Source organism: Calidris pugnax, unplaced genomic scaffold (assembly GCF_001431845.1).
Source record: "Calidris pugnax isolate Ruff unplaced genomic scaffold, ASM143184v1 scaffold273, whole genome shotgun sequence".
NCBI lineage: Eukaryota > Metazoa > Chordata > Aves > Charadriiformes > Scolopacidae > Calidris > Calidris pugnax.
In genome coordinates, this window is record NW_015094508.1 from 7,374,861 (window position 1) to 7,397,815 (window position 22,955).

Below are 22,955 nucleotides of genomic sequence, written 5' to 3' on the forward strand. Positions count from 1 at the left end.
AGTAGATATTTAGAAACTTTTTCACGTTTAAATTTAATTTCCTTAAGCAAAGTTCATTTGGGCATATTCAGGTCAAACATCTTCTGGAAGATTCTTTTACTCACAGAAGCTGCATATGAAGGAAAAGGAATCCTCCAAAGGTCAGTAAAAATATTGCAGAACATACACACCCATCCTTCAAAACTGGTGCCAAGGTGCTACATATCTTTCCATTAAAAAAAAAGAAATATTAAAAGTGTTGGAAATGACACAATGCTAGAATCAGAACCTGATTTGCAGTCAAAAGATGTTGAACACCCCCCCCCTTTACAAAAAATATTTTTTTTTTTTTTTTTTTTTTTTTTTTTACCTCACTTAGGACATTAAAATTGTAAGGAGTGTTTCCAAAGACACATTTTGCTCTCTTACTGGTGCTAGAACACTAGGGAGTCTGATGTTTACTCTGCAACATAACAGCACTGAGGTTGGAATTTAAAGAACTCCCTGGAGCAATGTTTAATTGTATTGTTAAAGGGAACAAACACAGAATGTATGTGGATTTACAAACTAAGCAATGCTTCAGACTAAGACTGAAAAATGAAACCTAATTCAAAGTAAAATAATTGGTTTCCACAGCACAGTTCATTGCTGCTGCTACATTGTAGCCATCTATATAATCTAAGCTAAATAGTGTTATATTCCTAAATAGTGACAAAAGGACTATTTGTATAGGCTATAAATATTACAAGCCTAGAATCAAATAGTAGAATACGGAATGCAGAAATCAATCTGGTGCCAGTACTTTCACTGAGCAATACTATCAACTGAAAAAGGTCAAAACAGAAAGAAAAATCTAGAGATTAACCCCTCAAGGTGTATACACCCAAAAATAGTCCATTTCCTTAGGAACTTTGTAATGGAGTGAATGTCACATAGATATCCTTAATAATACAGACTGAAATTACCTTTGTATTATTGTGATTAGTTGCTTATTATTTTATACTCAGTATTAATGTGGTACACTGTTACTTTATTATTATTTTTTGCTTTTGTAAATTATATTCTAATTTATTGTCATGTTTCTTAACACTTGTTCTACATGCATTCTCCTGCTTGTAATGAAAACAAAAATATTGTAACACTTGATGCAGTGAAATTCCACACCAGGCACAGATTTGTTTTTAACATAGATAATTTAGTAAAATAAAACTGCAGCTTTTAAGAATGACACCTATGGTACAGTTTTCTATTCCCTGATTTACAGTTACTAGAATTCTGTATGCTTAATGTTTTCTTCGTCAGATGCATCAAAATATATCTAAGATATTTTCTTTCAAGTAACATCTATATGTATGCTAGAATCCTGTCCTTGGCAGCAGCAATGTTTGTCATATATAAGCAAAACATTAAGAAAAGGAAAAATCAAGAACATGGTCATGTACATTATTAGATAGTATTTTAGTCTAAGCAATCATGTAGATCAAGAATGAAATTAATGGCAGCAAAAATATCCTGTACTTCTTGGAATGATTTCATTAACAGCCAGTCAATGATAACAATAACAATAAAATGTCCTTCTTGCATTGAGCTTTTAAGGTTTTATCTGAAATCTATCTGAAGCCATGATGTTTTTAAATGTAAAGAAGAAAGTCTTGGTGCTTAGGTCACCTTTGCTGAGAGGTGCTTCTTTTCTTACCTGGTACAGTAAAAATATCTTTTGGAAACGGAAGTCTCTGATGAAGACTTATGAAATATTTTTTGTGTCTCAGATAAAAACTACTTTCTGGTTTAATGAAAATAATCACTCTACTATTGTGAGTAAGATGTTAAAGACAGTACAGAGAACCTTAAACATTTTGATAAGACTTTCACTAATTTTGGTTACGATTTTATTCTATTCTATTCTATTTACAAATGAGGATTCAAAAACCAATTACCTGTTTTAAAGGTATGGCTATTTCTACCTGTGCTTTGTCACGAAGTATTATTGCCCTAGAGATCAGAAGTTAAAGATGGAGTAGTCTTAGTAAATAACAGTCTAATAACAGTTTTCTCTGATATTCCAAGACTCTGTTGACTTTCCTCCCATTCATTCACACTACACGTTACTACCTGTGAAGTTTCCCACTATTGTTTAGTTTTTAGTGTTATTTCCCACCCCCCATGCTCCACCCCCCAGACCATTTGTGTTTTGTGTTTTGGATTATAATGACAAACTGGGTACACTGAAACAGATGCTGTTGTGTTACCGTCTCTTTTCCTCCTCCTGGTACCTTAAACATAACATCACCCATGCTGACTATAGAATTCCTGGCACACAATATTCCCTTCAGTCTTCTTAAAATGCACTCTTCTTGTGCCTGAACTTCCTTCTGGAGCCGACCCTGCTATTATAATTCCCTGTTACACTTTTCCAGTTTATTTCTTGAGGAAACAGACACAATTTTTTCCTGAGATACTTGCTTTTCCTTTCTCTGATTTCCCTTGCTATACCCCATAACTGTTCCTTCATCAGTAAACTCCCTGTTCTCTCTGAAGCTATCTGATCTACAAGAAGGACTTCTAAATATCCTCTGTAGAATGCTGAACAGGCCTTGGTTGTTTTGCTGACTTTTTTATTATTTTTATTTTTTATTACTAGGAACTAAGATCCAGGACTCTTTCGTGGAGGTTTACTGCAATAGACTTTGGATGAGTCCTGTGAGCCTCATCTGGAGTCAGTCAATCACCAATATAATTCTTAAAAGAAGGCCATTACTAAGCTGAGGCTGTCATTCTGTGAGAAGTGACACCCTATCTGGCCGTCTTCCCTTTACCACAAGCAACAATTAGGTGGAAGGGATGGATCATTGCTTCTGTGTGGTCCCTCCAATCTCTGTCCTAGACAGAATGGTGTAAGAGCATTTGCATGCAGTAATCAGGATGGAATCCCAAACAGATTTATAAGGGCTCAAGTCAGCCACAGAACAAGGTTCACTAGAGCACCAGAGACTTGGTAGTCTCCCAAGTATATTTGGCCCAGCTAAACAGGGAGTTCATGTCCAGTTTAGGAAACTGAGCCACGCAGAATGCTGTATGGTGTGCATTTAAGGATACTGTGTCCCTTAAACTGGCATATCACTTGAGCACCACAGGTCCTTTATTTTCTTCTATTTCTGCACAGGACTGACATTTTCATTGAGCCTGACAGGCTACAGGACACATAGTATCTGCTCAGAAATCGTATAGCTGTCAGTCAGAAAATTACAGAAATCTGACCTGGAAAGCCTATGAATATGTATTTCTGCATTGAGAGTGGGAAGATGCCATTTCTATAAACAGAAAGGCCTTTTCAGAAAAGACGTAGCAAGATCACTAGATAAATAATCTCACTTCTTTAGTAATCCTGTTTGGAACAAATTCGTCGGATCACAGCTTGAGATAGAAAAGGAAGTGTTTTGGAAGCTAGAAGTGAAGGCACAGCCAGAGAATGCTCCAGGCTTCGGTTGCTATGACCACCCAGAGGGATCAGATTTGGCCTGGCTGATAAGGGATAAGCCATGGCTTTTGGAAATTGGATTTCTTCAATGCTATGCAGATCGAAATCACTGTATTTGTTTACTCTTCTCCCCACTCCCCCCTTGACATCAAAGTCTATAACTGTACAGTCTCTTGCAATGTTTATGGCATAACAAAATTATCGCTCATAATGTTTGAAAACCCATCTCACAATATGATTTATGTTTTGCAGTGAAGATCAGTCTTCTGTGTAGGATTCAAGGTCTCTCTCCCCTTGGAAGAAGATTGGTACTGAGTAATGCTTTGTGTTCAAGTAAGCCGTGGTAACAGTTCTGCACATGTGGGAACATCTTCCAGTTATATTTTTATGGAAGTACACAGACCTTCGAGTTTAGAATTTCAAGAGACACACTTAAGTTGAGAGTGCATTTTAAGTTATTATTACCACATTTGTTCTGAGGTCAGCTATGCTTTATAAAGCAAATAATTTTACAGCAGTGCAGGGTCACTGCCTTCTACCATCATTGAATGCTGATCAGAGACAGGGTCAGGGCCTCGCGCACACACAACAACGTGTGTTTGGAAGGTTTGCCGTCCATTTCCAAGATGCATTTTCATTCCTCAGAATCCACACACTGGGACAGGACTACTCTTCCCTCCATCATCTTCTTCCCCTTGGTGACTGCTTCTCCTATTTCCTATTGCTTTCACACATCTGTGGACTCATATTTGGTGTTCAGTACCGCTATCTGTGATCCGATATTTTAATGTGAATGTTATTAAGGGTTTTCACATCTGTTACTTAACATTATTATATGTTAAAAATGCTAATTTTAGGCTGGTTTTGTGAATTATATATTGAACTGTGAAAACGAATATAAAGTCTAAATAAGAATTCAAAGAAACAAATGACATAGATGCATTAAAATGTGGTTGGTTTTTTTTCAAACAAGATACTAGATAAAGATAATTTTTCACATTTATTTCTACAGCAATAATTAAAGACCCCATCAAGATGCTTTTTCCTATTATGAAAAATAATTGTTAGGAGCAAATGAGATGGGAGCAAATATAAACAGAGGGAACTGAGCCTCTCTTTTGGTCTCTCAGGTTCTCTTTCACATTTAGCCTTTGCTATTGAAATGCACTATAAAAACAAGACCTTCTGCAGTAAAAAGGAATCCCAAACATCTCATTTGGCCTTTCTGGCTCAAAGTTTCCTTAGAAGTTTATTTACCTAAGATAAGGTTTCGTTGTTGAAAACATCCTGTCAATTAGCAGATAACATTTGACTTCAGATGTATTATTCTTCACAAGCATTTTGTCAAGGATAGGGCTGGTAACTGAATTTCTAGGGAGGAGTGGAAATATGATGGCTATAATTACACATACCAATTAACTATATCTTGCAAAGAGTCCTTGTAAAATAGACTGCAGAACAGCTTATTTAAATAAAAGGGGAAAATAGGTTAAGTTGCATTTTGCACCAGCTACAAAGGGAGAATACACAGGAAGAATATTCCATCTTCAGATTTTCAGTGTGGTTTAAGAAGTTGAGTGAGCTTTGATTTCTTACTGCAATCTTTGATAAAATGTTTGTAAAGCTAAAGGATGGTGACTTGAATTCTATTAAGATAGTTTAGTGTTTGTTTTTTTTTAAACTTTCTAATCCAAATCAGCCTAAGAAAGGTCTCAAGCATTAAGACGAACATCCTTCTGTAAAGTATTTGAGAAGATTTGTGAAGTTGTGCTGGTTTTGCCACTTCTTGCAGTCATGATGATCACAGATTTTAATTAAAGAAAACCTACTGAGAACTATGAATTTGGGGCCTTGGTTTCCTGCCTCTGGGTGTATTCCCTCCGTTCCTTTCTCCTCTAGATGGAAAACTCCAGCATGTGACCCTTTTCCCCATATGAGAAACACATTTCTGGGGAACAGACTTGCTGGGGACTCCTTGGTACTCCCAAGCTGTGGGCAGACACAGTAGAAAGGCTGGATGTGGATTCAGACACCACAGGTGACTCTGCTTGTGGTGCCTTGGACAGCACTGCATGAAACTGGTTTCAATGGGACATGGCCTTCCTGGCACACATGGTGGGGACAGGTTGCACTTAAGAAACACACACTTTCCAGGGCATCTTTCAAATTCAGCCAGCAGCCACCTCGTAGCCTTCCTGCCTTTGGTACTTGAGTGTCCCTCAGCCCTTTCTGAGAGCCCACGGTAGGGCTGTGGCTCTGGGGCATGCCCATCAATGGGGCTGCTCTGTGAGGGAAGAATGCCACTGGAATGGGGAGGGAGAGTGGGACCATGAGATGGAGTGGATGAGCTGGGAGAGTGTGAGGGGCTGAGGCAAGCTCAGGTAGCAAGGTGATCCCAGGGCAAGGGTTGAATGAATTAGTGGGAGACCACAGGTCCCAGGTAGAGCTGCCCCTTCAGCACAGAGGAGATGGCTCCTGCGGGTAGACAGAGTGTTTGAGAAACTTCTAGAAAAACCTTGAGCTCAGAGAGGCCAAGGGAACTTCCCTTGCAGAAGCTCAGTCCTCAAGATGGAAAGCAGAGGGCCTAGGCAGGACTGTAGAGACAGAAAGAACCTTGGTCAGTTTAATCCCTTCAGTGAACTGAAATGCTATATATAATATTAAAAGAAAGAAGCCGTGACTGTCTTGGTGACTTGCAGCAGTGTGCTGAACTCTATACATCTTTGGATAGCCGGCTTTAATTGGCTATGCTGTATTTAGCAGATGAGTGAACTGCAAATGATCACGAAAAGTAGCAGTTGCAAAAATGATGTCCATAAATCTGCCTGCTGAAAAGACAGCAGCATTCTCAAATGCCAGATGCTCGCTGAGTCCCGTGTAATTCTGCTGAGCTGATGAACAAACGCTTACAGCCTGTGTTGACTCTCAGCTGGTCATGAGGATAGTGAAGAGCTGCCAAGAGGTATGTTGCTTGTTAAGAGTCTGAGACTTAAAGCCTTCAAAACAACAAACCTTGAATGTCCTTTAAAAATAAAAGGGTAGGAGAGTGGTAACATGTTTTGGTAAACTTTGGACTGAAATTTTGATCATTCCTCTGTGGCTTGAGCAACATGATTACAAAAGCAATCACCTTGCGTAGGGTGTCTGGAGTTGTGCAATGAAGTGCTGTGTTTATGTGTAAAATATCAGCTTGGTTTTGCTTGTGTTTTCCTTATTATACCGTGACTGTCATTCAGCAGTATATGTTTATTTGGATCAAGTTCATGCTGTTCTTGGAGGTTGCTTTTAATGGCCTGTACTTACCTGAACTTGGAAGCTTGGAAAAAGATGCACAGATGAATAGTCAGTCCTACTGCTCAAAAATCTTGAACCAGAATTTGAAAAAAAAATCATGAAACTGCCTTTGGGAAAATAATTTGAATCAGAATTTGAAAAAAAATCACAAAACTGCCTTTGGGAAAAAAAAAACCCAAACCACCATCAAACCAAAACCAAACTTCTGAGTTACTGTTCTCTTGTTAGCCTTTTTTCAAGCCTTATGGTTTACTTGTTTCACATTTTCCCTCCTTTGTCTACTGAGGAAAGCTAGAAAACTGTTTTTTTAAGGGTGAGAGGAAAGACAGGGAATGCAACAGCTGGATTCATGTCATTGCAGTAGTCTTTCAGGAGAAAACACAAGTACTTTTAGATGTTATGAAAGTACAAGGGCTAGCGGAATAAATATCCCAATCTGATTAAGGATGGAATGCTCACTACACTTTCAGGAAGTGTCATTTATGACTATCTTTCTCAGTGAAGGCATCTGTTTAATAAAATTTTTAACTTTTATCCCTAGCTTATAAAAATAATGACCTGACTTAGTGAAATGCTGCTTTCTTGTGGGTCATTTCAAGGGACTGTCCTCCAGCTGGAAACTGCCAGAGTCTGGGGTATTCTGCCCACATTGTATTTGCCTCTAACATCTGTGATCTGCTAGGAAAGAGAAGGGTACAACACCAGCTCCATACTAGTTAGTAAAACCTCAATGCCAATCTAGCAGTGCCCTGTCTTACTTTTATTACTTCTTTCATGAAGGTGCACAGGGAACCTGAACTTGTGGTCTGTTGAAGGACTCCTTGGAGAGTACGAAGGTGATGTTGTCTTCATCCTACAACAGTCTTGCAGAGTCTAATGCAAAGTCAGAAACCTGATAATTCATAATCAGCTTTGAGTGTACATACATAAAAACAGTGCCTTTGGCTTCCTGATGTTGCCTCTCGATTGATTCTAGGCAAAGCTACTTGAACAGTCACTTGTATGAATTCTGATTTGGACTGTCTTTTTTCTTGTCCACATCCTTTTTGAAATGAAGGTGGCTGTCTTGACTTGGTACCACACTACCAGAATGTAGTACATCACAATACAATAATCCTCCTTGCAGATTCATTCTTAGTCAAGAGCTGAGTTAATTACATCATAGAAATTTGCCCAGTCGGGACTGTAGATACATCTGCTATAAATACTTGCAAGGCAGCATGAAGCCGACATTGTATTGTTCCCAATCAATTTTTAATCAAAAAATGTACTTTTGATTAAAAGATTGAGAAACACTGAATTCTTGGACATACTAAATGTAATGAGTAAAGTATGTATAACTAATTATAGTAGAGTACTTATTACAATGCAACTGCTAAATATCTTGAGGAAAAAAAAATTTAAAAAGACACAATTTAAAATAAATAAGCATGGAAAAAGCCCCTCAAACTAAAACATCTTTTGCTGTTTAGAGGCAGATAATCCATTCTTAGTCCAGTGCACAAATTTGATTTACAGTGCGTTTCAAAATATTTATCTTCTTTTTAGGGTTTCCATCACTGCGTAAGCCAATAACCTGCTGTGTTTGAAAATGTCTGGGCAATAATTGTCATTGTTTGCAAAGCTATTTTGGAAAATAGTGAGTTTCATGGCTTTTTCTAGATTTAAGGAATGAAATTACCAACATTGTATACATAATCCAAGTGACCTTCTGGCTTCAGAAGCTCAAACCCACAAAAAAAGGTTTAACAACAGCAAAATGTTTGTTTAATTTTTCTTCTGTAGTTGGTCAGCCATAGGTGGATTATGTTATAGCCAGTTTGGCAAATATATGATTAGTTTAACAATTCCATATAAGTACATAACAATATTGGAGTAAACATACAAGGAAGAGTATAACTTTTCTGGGTGGATGGTCTGACCCATTATCACATATAAGCATTTGATGAGAACTATGCTGATATGATGGTATCTGGGTGCTCCTGTGATTCATCCAAAATGATTAATAAATAGTTGGGATGCTGATTTAGTTTTAGAGCTTTCTGAAAACAAAAAGGTATATATTTAACTCTTTATCTTATATATGAATGTTTTAAATAAAGGACCAAGTTTCCTTCAGTGTTAATTACAAATTGACAGTGATATTTCCCAAATTAAGTGTTTTGTCCCCTTTTCCTTCCACTTAAGATTCTTTTGCAACCTACCATGTGGTTACAGAGTGAATGTACCTTTCTGATAGGCAACTGTTAAGCTGATGGGGGATGGAGATTTGAAAAGTGTCTTGGAATTTTGGTTAATCTAAAAAAGAGCACAAACAGCATTTCTAACTCAGAACTAAAGTGACAAGTAAGTATTTAAATTTTTTTTCCAGTGTCCTTTAAAAATATATACATGCATGAGGAAAAATACTCAGCAGACATGGTTTAAAAAAACAATTTTGAAATGAAAATTTTTCCACCATGACCTATATATTGCATAACTAATACGCAATTGCGGCTTATTGGCATTGGAAAAATGCAAAACCCACTTATGGTTTCCCTTCATTCCTCGTTGACTGATTCTACAATCACCCCATTCTTTAGTGGACCTTGATGCTCAGTGAGTGCTTCAGGAAGTTCACCAATGTTCTCAAGATTATGTGTAAATGAACATAACCAGGCACCAAGGTATTTATTCACTGATGATGACATAAGCATTGCATCCATGTTATACACAGCCTTTGAGAATTTCCAGCTTTATCTTATGCTACCTTGTCACAGATATATTTTTCTGTTAAAGAGGAATTCTTTTAAAAGCAGCTTGGAAATGATTTTGTGCCAGAAGTTACCTGTCACTCCCTTTTTGAAAACTGGCCACTAGCAGTCATATTTAAACTTTAAAAATTTACGAGTGTTTTATTCTAGTGGTACCTGGAACCAAGTGTCAAATCATATAAGTTGCATGTTATGACATTTATTTTAACATTCTCATCCCTTCAGACGAGTTACAAGTTTCCTGGTGATTGGCAAGAATGAACATAGTATCGTAAGCTGCATTTACACTGCTTTCTGTTTAACACAAAATTTATTTTCTTTTTGACAAAAAAAAAATTTCGACATCTTTTTTAACAGAACTACTTTGTCACAGAATGAGCTCATTGTGAAATGGTCCTTTGCCTATTGTGCAGCTTTGTGCCACATGATATATCTCAAGGTACTCAAATAAGTTCAGACTGGGTCACACACTTGACTGCCTTTTCCTACATCTGAACGGTTTTCTTCCTCTCTGCTTTAAAGTTCAACTCTGGATAGTCCCTCCTCCCTAAAAAGAAACAAATCTCACTCCTGATGTAGGTTTAAAAGGTCTCTGTAAATACTGAGCTCACCTTCCTGTTCTGTGTAATCCACAGCAACTCCCCTGTTACATTCATGAAGGCATAACTCTTACATTTGTGCCGTATTCCTTATGTCTAGACGTTGGCAGAGGCAGACACAGCCGCAGTGATGCCACAGAAAGGAGGGAATGCACTTACTGAATTGGCTTGCAGTGGAGGGGTTTCATCACAAGACTGCTTTTCCTGTCTCGTGAAGCTCTGAGATAGTAATTCTGTAGGACAAACCCAAAAGGCATATGGGAAGTGAACTGGCAATTCACATGAGAGCCAGTACCATGTTTCCTTAATTTGCAAGCACTTAAGATGTTGCCCTGAAATAGTCTCTGTTGTATTACTCTGCCTGGCTTGGTGCTGTCATCGCAGCTGTGAGAAATGCTATATACAGACAGATTTTGGACTGTATACAAAGTCAAGTACTTGTACATTTGGAAATGAGAGACTGCAAAATGTCTGTGCAACAGAAGTAGAGTTAGAATTTCTTGCCCTTGAGGTCCTGTAGGTGCTTCCTCTCTTACTTCAGGTGTGTTAGGGCACCGACTTCTTCATCATCACTCATTCTCCAGCTAGGCACTGGAAATCCAGAAAAGTTTGAAAGAGTTTGGAAATTGACTGTGAGCACTTTACTGTGAGTTTTGAGTCCTAGGTAATCCCAGGCACTTTCTAAAACTAATAGAAGTAGCTGCCAGGCTGTGAAGTGGGTTGATCCACAGCTCTTACAGTTCCTCTCAAAACTGCTTTTAGGTGGCTGTCCCCATTGGAAGGCTTCTGAAGAGGAGGTTAAGGAGAGTTGTCAATAGACTCTTTGATGATTTCTTTGTGGTTTAGAAGGGTGTTTCTGGAGTTGCTGGTGGAGCAATTCTGTCTGAAGGAAAGCTAAACCTCTTGATGGTGTTCCTGTGACTTGGGGTTGGACCATACAATTCTAGTGAATAGGAAGTTGCTCCCAAATCTTTTTTGGAAAGTCTTTGTGCTGCTCTCATGAGTTGATTTCTTGAAGTGATAAAGTAGTCCATAGGGATGCTTGGATTTCCCAGTTGTCTGGTATCTGGCACTGTGAAGAGCAACAAATCCATGGAGCTCATTGGAGTTTGTGTGGAGCAAGTGACCATGTTTTGTTGACTCTAGACATACTGTATTATTCAGTGAAGTTGCATGAGAGAAAATAGGAAGGCACACAGGCAGACCCTGGGCTGGCTGTGATGTCACGGAGTCTCATATCCTATGAGAGTTATAGATATTTTTTTTAAAAAATAAATTAATAATTAATTAATGCCGTGGGGCATTCAATAAAGGGTTAAGATATAGGGGATGGTTGCTGTTTGTAGTCCCCTTCAAAGGCTAGAAGAAATAGTTCTTTATCACTAATGGAGTTTAACACTTTTTCCCGAGCAAGTTAATTGTTTCTTAGATCTCTGCTTAGAACAAAGAGGTAGTAAAACAGGCCTGATCTGATAATCCCCTAGTACTGGAAACTCATTACTAAGCCTGCCAGCAGTCAGAAGACCTTCAGTGCTGATGATGCCAGTGCAGTTGGAGCCAACAACTACTTTGGCACTACAGTGATTAGAGCTGAGATACTCTTGGTTTTCTGGTAGTTAGTGAAAGGGCAAGAGAGGTCACGTCACTGCTGTGAGAGGCAGCAAGTACCTCGTATTTTGGTGAAAATATACCTTTTAGAGGTTGCAGCTAATGCAGACAACTGGCAGGGCAAGAGAGGTTTGGTCTCTTGATCTGACTTACTAGGTCTGATGATGCATTCCTTCTTTCAGAAGACATAGTGTCATTCTGACTGAGTCTTTGCTTTGAAATCAAGCAGTGCTCTGGCGTATGTGCACATTAAGAGGCAATTCAAACAGTCATCACTGAGCTTTGTTGCAGTCTAGGAGACTTAGATTCTGCATTTGTGTGATTAGATATTTTGAGCCCTGCTAGCAGGGGTAGAGAGGCAGAAACTCTATTAATACTTTGCTTTCATATAGATATTAAATTACTTTTTTTTAAAACAGCTGGCAATAAATTGAAACAGCAGCAGCTTGAATGTTGCTAGGTTTAATCTCAGTTATTGGATTCTTGGTGGTCAAAGAATTATAGATGCTGCAAGCCCAGATGGTAAAAAAAACCAGAAGTATTTAAAGCTGCTGTCTTGCTGAGTAGTTAATCACTTGAGGAGCAGGACAATATAAAAGAGAAAATCTAGTAATCTTAATAATAAGCATTGCTACCAGTCAAGCTTGTGCTGTGTTGGTTAGGAAAAAGCAATTATGGTTTCTCTTTTCCCTATCTCAGGGAATCTTAGGCCAAAGTCAGTAAAGTGAGATTCCCCTTCTTGCCTGTTTATAATCTGTTCATTGGCCTCTCTATTAATATGAAGCCAAAAATCCTTTGGTTTTATATTTACAGAATTTATACTGTGTTACTGAACTTTGTCTTATTCTAAAAGCAGCAGAAGAACCTGAGGTACCTGCTGTTTGTGCCAGAACTTGCTGAACTCTAGAAAAAAAATTAAACACTTGGCTCCAGTCAGACTCTCTGTATCCAAGTGTGGTTTCACAATGGCAGTATTTGGAACCCACAGTCAGAATGTGTATTTATCCCATCTAATTCTAGTACTTATCACCCTGTATCTGTCACTTGCTATGTGATGTTGAAATAGGCAGAAGTTTTATGAAAAGATAAAGCCAGGCATGAGATAAGCTCAGGAGAAATATAGCTCAGAGTGTGTTCAAAATACAAGTCTTCTAAGATGTGCCAAGCAAGGCAGAACTATAGTGAGACAAAAAAAACCCAAAAAAACCCAACACCCAAAACCAACCAGCCAAAAAAAAACCTAACCAGAAAGAAAGGTGCAAAATCAGATGCAACTTTTTTTTTTAAGAACTACTTTATGTCCATTTTACTTCCTTTGATTCCACCAGTGCTTCTGTAACTGTCAGTTGTTACAGCTTGAGACTGTGAGGATAAATTGAAGGCTTAAATTATAAATAGCCATTTTCTAGATGTCTTATAATTCTGAATAGCATCCTTAAAAACGAAATATTTTCCAAAATGATTTTCCTATTTCTTTATTTTTAAATCTGAATGATAGGTTATGTGATAAAACACCCAGAAAGGAGCTCAGAGAGACAACAGCAGGAGGAGGAGGAGGCCAAATAAGATCTTGCCAAGCCCATCACAGGAGCCAGCAACTCACTAAAGGCTCATCTGCACAAGCCCAGAGGAGCTCAGAGATGCACAATGGCAGGCAGGAACCCAAATCAAGGACTCCTGAGGAATGACCACCTTAGCCAGTCTCCTCCCCAAAAATGGAAAAAATGAAGTGGAAGGCGAGCACCAGAACTATGTAAGGAGTAGTCTCACAGTGTGGTTTGGCTTGCTACAACTTTCCATGTTCAGACATGGGAGACAGAAAAACAGGACTTTTCTGGATTATTCCTGATGAATTGGAAACCTGCACTCTTAATAAACTTGGGCTAAACTGAAATTCTCTTATATTAGTTTAAACTGGAGGGAGAGTTTTTTATTTCAGAGATGTGAAAATTACACAAAGATGTGTTATTAGCAGCTGTCTCATACAAAGATGTCTCCCTTGCAAGGTGAGATCTGCTTGAATACAATTCTTGGGCACAGATTCATCTGGCCTCTACCTAAATGCCTTCGTGCTTACCTAGTGTTCTACCTGAGTGTCCCACCTAAACGCCCGTACCTGGTGCTTGTACAGCCTTTGATCAACTGCTGTGGCCTTCGTAGTGACCTAGACAGTAAGAAATGTGTCACAAAATTTTAAGTGGGATTTAGTCTCTGTAAATCTGGGCCTAGCATTGTCTCTTGGTTTTGGGCTTCTGTTTTAGAAGAAACAAGCTGCCCAGGATAAAGAAGAGGAAGTAGCAATATTATTGTTACGTCATTTTTAAATGAGAGACCAAAACTTGGTCAAAATTATTTTGATTTTATTTCTCCTTACCTTGTGATTGATATATGCTGATACTCTTAATTGGTCACAAATACTGTACCTGTATTTTACTTCTTGTTTACCTTGGATGAGGATGAATACTTCTATAATGTATTATACTGTGTTATAAATCAAGACATATTTTGGGGACTGTAAATGATCTGTCTGCCATGTATTTTAGAGCTGGTCTTCATAAGTTAAAGCAGTAGCATTGCTGAAGTTGCCAATATGGAGAAAGCTTATGTTTAAGAAGCATTTATTGAAGTACAGCTTTCTACAGCCAGAACTAGCCACCTGTATTTTTATGTATTTCGTTACTGTGTTTCCTTCCTGTGCCTTGAGGAAGGGATGTAGCCCACTGTCAAACACAGATAGAAAAACAAAAAAGGAGTCCAGTACAATCCTATTAACCAGACGTTTAGCTCCGTGCTATGAAGTGACATCTGCAGATAAAACAGTGATTAAAACCAATTACCAAAGCATACAAAATTGGGAGATGAAGAACCATATCTTAGTCAGTGATGCCTTATAGCACCAAAACTGAAGAACGAACTTGTTCTTTAACCCAGAGGCGTAAGGTATCCAAGTAAAACATCTCAGTTATATGTACACCTTTTGATGTAAAGGTGAAGCCTAATCTATAACAACATCAAATTACTTTTAAACTCTGTTCAGATTAGAAAACAATCTGACGGCTCTTAGTTTTTGAGGTGTAATCACTGTACATTACATTTATTTAGCTCTTTACTGAAACTCTTCAGTACTCCAGCTAACCAACTTCAGTCATCTTGTTAGTGGAAAAACAATGCCAGCACCTAAAAAGGCCAAGAACACTCCTTCCCCAAATAACCTTAAGGGTCTTTTACAGATCCCCCCTGCTCTGAGCAAACAACACTGTAGAGATTTCTCTCTTCCTCTTTAAACAGGTTTGACTCATTTCTTATCTTTCTTTGTTCTGTATCCCAAAGTAAGGTAATGGATAGGAAATAACTAGTACAATTAAGTTCTATTGTTATTCAAAATAAGGCCTTTTAACATGGAATACTCTTTTCAATAGCTCAATTAAGTCTATACTGCAAGCTATGTTTCCTCCTCCATCCTAGCCCAGCACAAGTGAAATGTGTTCTTTGAATATACTGATATATTTTTTCCCATATACAAAAATTCTAGCTATTTGAGTCTTTGATTAATACAGAAAATAAAACTCACTGTCAATGGGGTTATAGTGAGTCAGGAAGGGTCTTTGTAATTACACAGCTTTTCAAATTCTGTAAAGTCCAGTCATATAAAAATACTGGATTTGGAAGTACCTGCATTAAGCATGCATCCAGTTGAAAAAGCTCTTTCAATGGTTATGTGAAATTTCAACTTTGAAGAGACTAAGAAAGAATGAACTTATCACATGATTTAATATTTTTGCTCGAAGTTCAGATCCGTACCATATTCCATGCTTTGAGACTTGGCAATCTTCACTTTTTGCATAGGTCTATCCTCCTATTCTTAGATTAGCACAGGGTGTTGTAGTTGTGTGGCCAAACTTTCACCTTGTAAAGAAATTATTTAATTTCTCGTACCTTTTGTTTAAATAAAACCTGAATTTCAGGTCTAATTTGGATAGTCAATGACTTTGCTATTTTTAAAAAGGAGAAAACATCATTTTTTCCAGACTTGTTTATTGTTATATCAGTTTGACTCCTCCTGTCGTCTCTGAGATAACTAGATAGTCATGTCTCTTTAGCAAGAGGATTTAAGTAATATTTAAGCTAAAGCAGAAGAAAAAATTTAGAACAAGCTTTTTTATTATTACCTTCAGAGAGCTTGAGGGTATAGACAAATATGTTTAACATCATTTGATAATTACTGTTCTGTGTAAGCCACTGGAGATAACTGAATGTATAGCAAAATTTTCATATTCTACTTTTATTATAAATCAAGAAAGTAAAGAAGGAGAAGTGTGAGTGGAAATAGTACAACAGTAACAGATGATTGCCTACACTTCCTCTTCCTTTTGTGGGCCTGTCTGTTCCGCTTAATTGCATCTTGTGGTCTGTAACTAATCTTTGACAAGCAGAGTCTTGAGGGGAGGAAGCTAGAAAAACATTCACTCTTGCTGTGGGATGTTTAGAAATCTCACTGTGTTCCATTATGTGGAAAAAGCCTCCTAAGACCCTTTGAAGATCTGGAAGATCTTGATTACAACTTAGTCTTAATGAAAATCTCTTTCCATTTTGGCTGGAGAGACCCAGCATCTATGAGATTGTAAACAGACATCTATAAGAAAAAGACCTTCCAGATCCTCAAACAACAGGATGAGCTTTTATGTTTTATTACTTCTATGATTCTGGGATTTTGTTGGGACAAAAGCTATTTACATTATCCAAGCTAGAATAGATAATCCTAGGGCTAGACCAATATGGATACTTAATAAATAGCTGGGATCCACATTTGATAAATGGTCACATCTGGACTTCTGAAGAAATTAGAATTACTAGGATTTGGCTCTGCTACTTGAGACATAGAATCATACAATAGTTTGGGTCGGAATAGACCTTAAAGAACATCTAGTTTTAACGGGCCATGGGCAGGAACACCTTCCACTAGACCAGATTACGCAAAACCCCATCCCACCTGAACTTGAACACTTCTGGGGAGGGGACATCTTCCACCTCTCCGGGCAATCTGTTCCAGTGTTTGTTTCACTACATTTCTTGTAAAAATTTCTTCCTTATATCTAGTCTGAATCTAGCCCCTTTTAGTTTGAAATCATTACCCCACTGTCCTATCACAACAGGCCCTGCTAAAAGGGCTGTCCCAGTACTCAAGGTGGGGTCTCACCAGAGTGGAGTAGAGAGGCAGCTTTTCATCCACCAATACCCCTGAGTCCTTCTCAGCAGGGCTGCTCTCAATCATCCCCCAGCCTGTATAGATATTAGGGTTGTCCTGACTCATGTGCAGGACCTTGCACTTGACCTTGTTGAACTTAATGAGGTTCACATTGGCTCACTTCATGAGCTTGTCTAGATCCCTCTGGGTGGCATCCTGTCCCTCAGACATGTCAATTGTACCACTTAGCTTGGTGTCATCTGCAAACTTGCTGAGAGTGCACTCAATCTTGGTATCTATGTCATTGATGAAAATATTGAACAGTACTGGTCCCAGTATGGACCCTTGAGTGAGACTCCTTGTCACTGATCTCCATCTGGACATTGAGCTGTTGACCACTTCTCTCTCAATGCAACCGTTAACTGATTCCTCATCTGCTGAATAGTCACAGAATCACAGAATCTTCATGGATGGAATGAACCTTTGACATCATCGAGTCCAACCACAAAATAAAAAACCCCAACCCCCCCAAAAACCACCCAAAAAACCCCAAAAACCAACCAAACAGACACAAACCAACAATGTAGGGCACTAGAGCATGCCCTGAAGTGTCATGTCTACATGTTCCTTAAATACCTCCGGGGTTGGTGACTCCACCACCTCCCTGGGCAGGCCATTCCAGTGCCTGACCACCCTCTCAGTAAAGTAATTCTTCCTAATACCTAATCTAAACCTCCCTTGTCACAACTTCGTACCATTTCCTCTGGTCCTGTCATTATTCACTTGGGAGAAGAGGCCAACACCCACCTCTCTATAACCTCCTTTCAGGTAGTTGTAGAGGGCAATGACGTCTCCCTTCAGCCTCCTCTTCTCCAAACTAAATATGCCCCAGTTCATTCATCAAATCCATGCCTATCCAATTTAGAGAGAAAAGTGTTGTGGAGGGCCATGCCAAAGGCCTCATGGTCATTCAGATAAATGACATCTGTAGCTCTTCCCTTGTCCACTGATGTAGTTCCTCCATCATGGAAGGCCACCAGATTGGTCTGGCAGAACTTGCCCTTCATGAAGCCATGCTGGCTGTCTCAAATAACCTCTGTGTGCCTTGGCATAGCTTCTAGGAGGATTCCACTTCCTGTACATTTCCTTCCTGGCCTTTAGTTTGACCATTAGGTCTAGATTCAGCCATACTGGTCTCTTGCCATTCTTTCCTGATTTCTTACACCTGGGGATTGAGAGCTCTTGTGCTCTATGGAAAGATTCCTTAAAGATCTGCCAGCTCTGTTCTGTTCCCTTGTCCCTGAGGGCAGTTTCTGAGGGGGTCCCATTGACTAACTCCTTGAAGAACTTGAATTTTGCTTTCCTAACATTCAGGGTCTTGACTTTACTCTTTGCTTGACCCATATCCCTGAGGACTGTGGACTCCACCAGTGCATGATCACTGCAGCCCAGGCTGCCTCCAGCATCTTCTCTGGTGGGGCTGTCTATTACCTAGCTTAAGAAGTTGTCAGTGCATTCCAGGGGTCTCCTGGATTGCCTACAGTTCACCATGCTGCTTTTCCAGCAGATGTCAGGGTGGTTGAAGTCCCCCAGCAGTAGAAGAGCCTGCAAGGACTCCAGCCTCCTGTAGCTGGAGTAAGAAGGCTTTGTCAATAGCTGCGTCCTTGACTGGAAGCCTGTAGTTGACACCAGCTACAAGGTTCCCTTTGTTGCCTTGGTCATTCCTTAAAGATCTGCCAGCTCTGTTCTGTTCCCTTGTCCCTGAGGGCAGTTTCTGAGGGGGTCCCATTGACTAACTCCTTGAAGAACTTGAATTTTGCTTTCCTAACATTCAGGGTCTTGACTTTACTCTTTGCTTGACCCATATCCCTGAGGACTGTGGACTCCACCAGTGCATGATCACTGCAGCCCAGGCTGCCTCCAGCATCTTCTCTGGTGGGGCTGTCTATTACCTAGCTTAAGAAGTTGTCAGTGCATTCCAGGGGTCTCCTGGATTGCCTACAGTTCACCATGCTGCTTTTCCAGCAGATGTCAGGGTGGTTGAAGTCCCCCAGCAGTAGAAGAGCCTGCAAGGACTCCAGCCTCCTGTAGCTGGAGTAAGAAGGCTTTGTCAATAGCTGCGTCCTTGACTGGAAGCCTGTAGTTGACACCAGCTACAAGGTTCCCTTTGTTGCCTTGGTCCCTAATTCTTACCCATAAGCTTTCAACCTGGTTGTGGCTATTCTTCTGAGAGCTCTTTACACATTATCCATTTCTTGATATAGAGGGTAATGTCACTACCCTTCCTTCCTCACCTGTCCCTTCTGAACAGCCTGTAACCATCGATAGCCATGATCCAGTCATGGGATGCAACCCACCAGGTTTCAGTAATGGCAACTGTGTTGTAGCTTCCTAGCAGAACAATGGCTTCCAACTCCTCTTGTTTGTTGCCCATTCTGTGTGCATTGGTGTAGAGGCACTTAATTTGATTTGTTAGTATTTTTTTAAGGAATTAGTACAAATAACCAGGAAAATAAAGACATTAAAAACTGCATTTCCTTTCTGTTGTCAACAGTCACAAAAGAGCATATGTATGATCACCTGCTAGATAATGACAGACTCTTCTCAGCAGTTTACTTTAGGAAAAAATAAGGGATTAAATAATACTTTATGGAAATCACTAATATCCTTTAGTGTGCAAAGTTATTCATGTTGTTCATGCTGTGGGGAATTATCTGACTTTGAATTACTCTATATATTGCAATGAAATAGCTTAGTGCTGTAAACTTGATGCCTAGAGGGAAGCTCATTTCTTCTTCCTTTCAGTAATTTATGCTGCTTTCTGTGACAGTCATGGTGGTGATTACTTCAGCCAATAAATGACAATGAGGCACTCGTTTCCTTTCTGTTAATCACTTACGGAATTGCAGCCTCAGGGTATGTCCATCAAAATATGCAACACAGGTTACATTCTTGAATTCCTGACTCTACTTGCTACACAGTAAATGGAAAGTGGTTTGAAGAAGATGAGAATATCTTTTAGTGTAATGGTACGAATCCTCTCCTGATAACACAGTTGGACAAAAATTAAAAAGATTATAGAAAATTTTAAATGTGACAGAATGTTATTTTTCTCAGTACTAATTTGCTTGAACTCTTACGGGATCTTTCCAACAGTTAAACTATTCCATTAAATTTCATCCTCAGCACCTGCAAAATATTTCCATGCAATGGTTAAAATGTCTCCTTTTGCTGACATGAAACAGGAATAAAGATCCATGCATAGTTTATCTGTACAAACACAATGGATTTTTTTTCCAAACAGATTTATATGTAACATGGAATTTGGGATGGATTTTTCTGGAAAAAAAAGAGAATTTGATGTGCACTGTCATTTGCCTGGGAAGTCAAATCTAACTACAGATCTTCAAAAGACAACAAATAAGATACTTTCAAATATGTGTTATAGATATATGCCAATTAAATACCATCATGCTAAATGTCCTATTCCACCATATGCTTCTGAGTATATACTACTAACTTCTGAGCAATGATGAAACATCCTTAACATTAAATAATCTCATAAACCTTGGAAAAAGTTTACCATTTAGTGCAGTCTAAAAGAACATTTTTCTCTTAGTCTAAGCCATTGCAATGATATTCACCCAGAAAGAAATAATTTATGTACCTAATATATATCAAGTTGTTTTCTCTTCATTGTGTGTATGGGGGCTTATTTTTTTTACTGCCTGATATGATTATGGTAATTAGGATGTACTTCAGTCTAGACTCAGCAAGAAGCAAGAAGCTTCTTAGGTTCTTAAGTGTTACCACTAGTAGGCATAATAACAAAATAAAACAAGACACACTTCATTTTCTCACTTTTCAGGGAGAGGTTTCTTAGTTACGGGCAGCCTGGAGTTTAGCGCTAGAGAGGAAACCTTCTTTCTCTCTCTCTCTTAGAAGAAAAGTGTTATACACAGACAGGTCCAGAGAAAAAGCTGCAGATTACAACTTATCAGCCTTGACTGTGAAACCAGAGTCTTCTTCCTGTGGTTCTGGCTTCATTCAGATTTTTCTTCCAGCTTTTTCGCCAAACTGAATACTTGCAGAAGGCAGCCTTTTGCACTGCATGTGGAGCCTTGATTCACCCTCCAAATATGGAACATACAGAATGGGGCAGAGGTCATTAAAAAAAAAAATGTTTTGTGATCATTAAAGTATGCAACATAACATCATGGACAGATGAGGGGAGTGAGGGAGTGTTGCAGACTCATAGGGAGTGTCCTGAGGTTCAGTCTCTCCCTACTGAAATGCTGTACTGCCCTCAGTTTTAGGAATTGCCACGTTCACAGGAAAGGAATGCAGTGGTGTTCAGTCTTTTAGACTGGAATCACCATTTAGGAAAGAAAATGTTAGACAACTAAGTAAATAGATATTTACCCAACCTCAATATTAACTCAGTATTAACTCCATAGTTACAAAGTGAATCCCTGAAGGACTTTTCACTCTTTCATCTGGGGAGGACTTCATACTTCACATCAAGAGTAAGATTCAATCCTATTGCAAAATTTGTCTTGGACATAAAATTATACAGGTAACATTGAACTTCTCCTGAGATTTTGTTCAGATTCAGAGCCCTCTCTTACTAATACAAGCACATTCAGAAATTACTGTTAGGCTTCACACTTTGCTGATTGAATTTTCACAGCTCCTACCAGCCTTAAACTAGAAGGACTTTTGGGCAAAGCTCAGACTCCCAACAGTAAGCAGAGATTTTTAATGAATGCCCTACTGCTGAAATATATTCAAACTGTTAACCTGTTGTGAGGGGAATGTTGTACTGGTGTTTTGGGATTTGTCTCTAAGTGCACATGTAATTGCTTTACATGCTGAAACCTATTTTTCATATAGGCAAACTGAAAATTCCAAAAGCATGTACAAGCCATTGCTACTTCTTAACTGAAACTAGACAGGATGATTGTATGTAACTTTTTGGATGGTAATAGTTTTGCAGTGAATATTACTAGCCCTGGCTTTGAGAAGTGTCTTTGTAAAAGGCTGGTCCTTTCAGTTCCATTCCCTGTTAGATCTGTAAATGGGTAGTTGAATTAATGTTGCCTAAGCAGGTCTTAATTTCATGTCTTTATTACTCTTGAGTGCTTCATTTTAAAAAATCATACTACTCTTTTTAAGGTGCTTTTTTGGTTTTAATTTGACTGAAATCTTTGATTTATCATAGAGAAGAAAATCCTTTGAAGTAAGTAAGTAACTGGCAGCCACAGTAGGTTGCTGTCCACTGTGTGAATCTTGGACGTTTTAGCAGTGGTTTTCATGGATGTTGTTAGCAAGGGAACAGAGAAGTCAAAGATGATAAATATTTTCATTAAGAGCATGATATTTTTAAAGTTTTGCGTTTTTGGTGACCTTTTCCTCAGAATCAGCTAGATCATTTTGACTGGTACATTAACTATGGCCTGCTTGCCTGCAGAACCACTCCTTCCAGATCTCAGATTGCATTACTCTCTTGCAAAAAGCTGTAAAACAAATTGGCAAGGTGTGTGTCTTTTCCCCCTACAGATAAGGCCACAAAATGAGAGGCAGCCTTTTATTACTGCCATTAGCTCAAGTCCTGGGAAGTCCTATAGAGGAAAATTCCTAATCTTGCTACTTAATACATTGCAAGCAGGCATTTTTGGTTTTAATATAGTTAAACAGTGAAAAGTTAAGAAATGCCAGGATTTAAAGCTGCTTACTGCTCAGCAGAGTTTATCATTTGAGGCTCAATGATGTGCTAAATGCAACAGTATGGCTTTTCATTCAGAGCTGGCACCTGTCCTGCTGGCTCACTTTGGGTGGAATTTTCATGTGCCTGACTGCAAAATGCCATGTAAACAAATGCTGTGGGGGGAATTTCCAAGAGTGTGTAATGGCTAGATGCACAAGAGGATGTTGTGTCAGTGTAATGGCATATCTCCCTTTAGTGGTGTATGTCTTTACGCCTTGCTTAAGGTATCCCATAGTTTGGTGTTTGGGGGGAAAAAAAAAAGAAAAAAAGCATAGGTGGGGTATGGATTTTA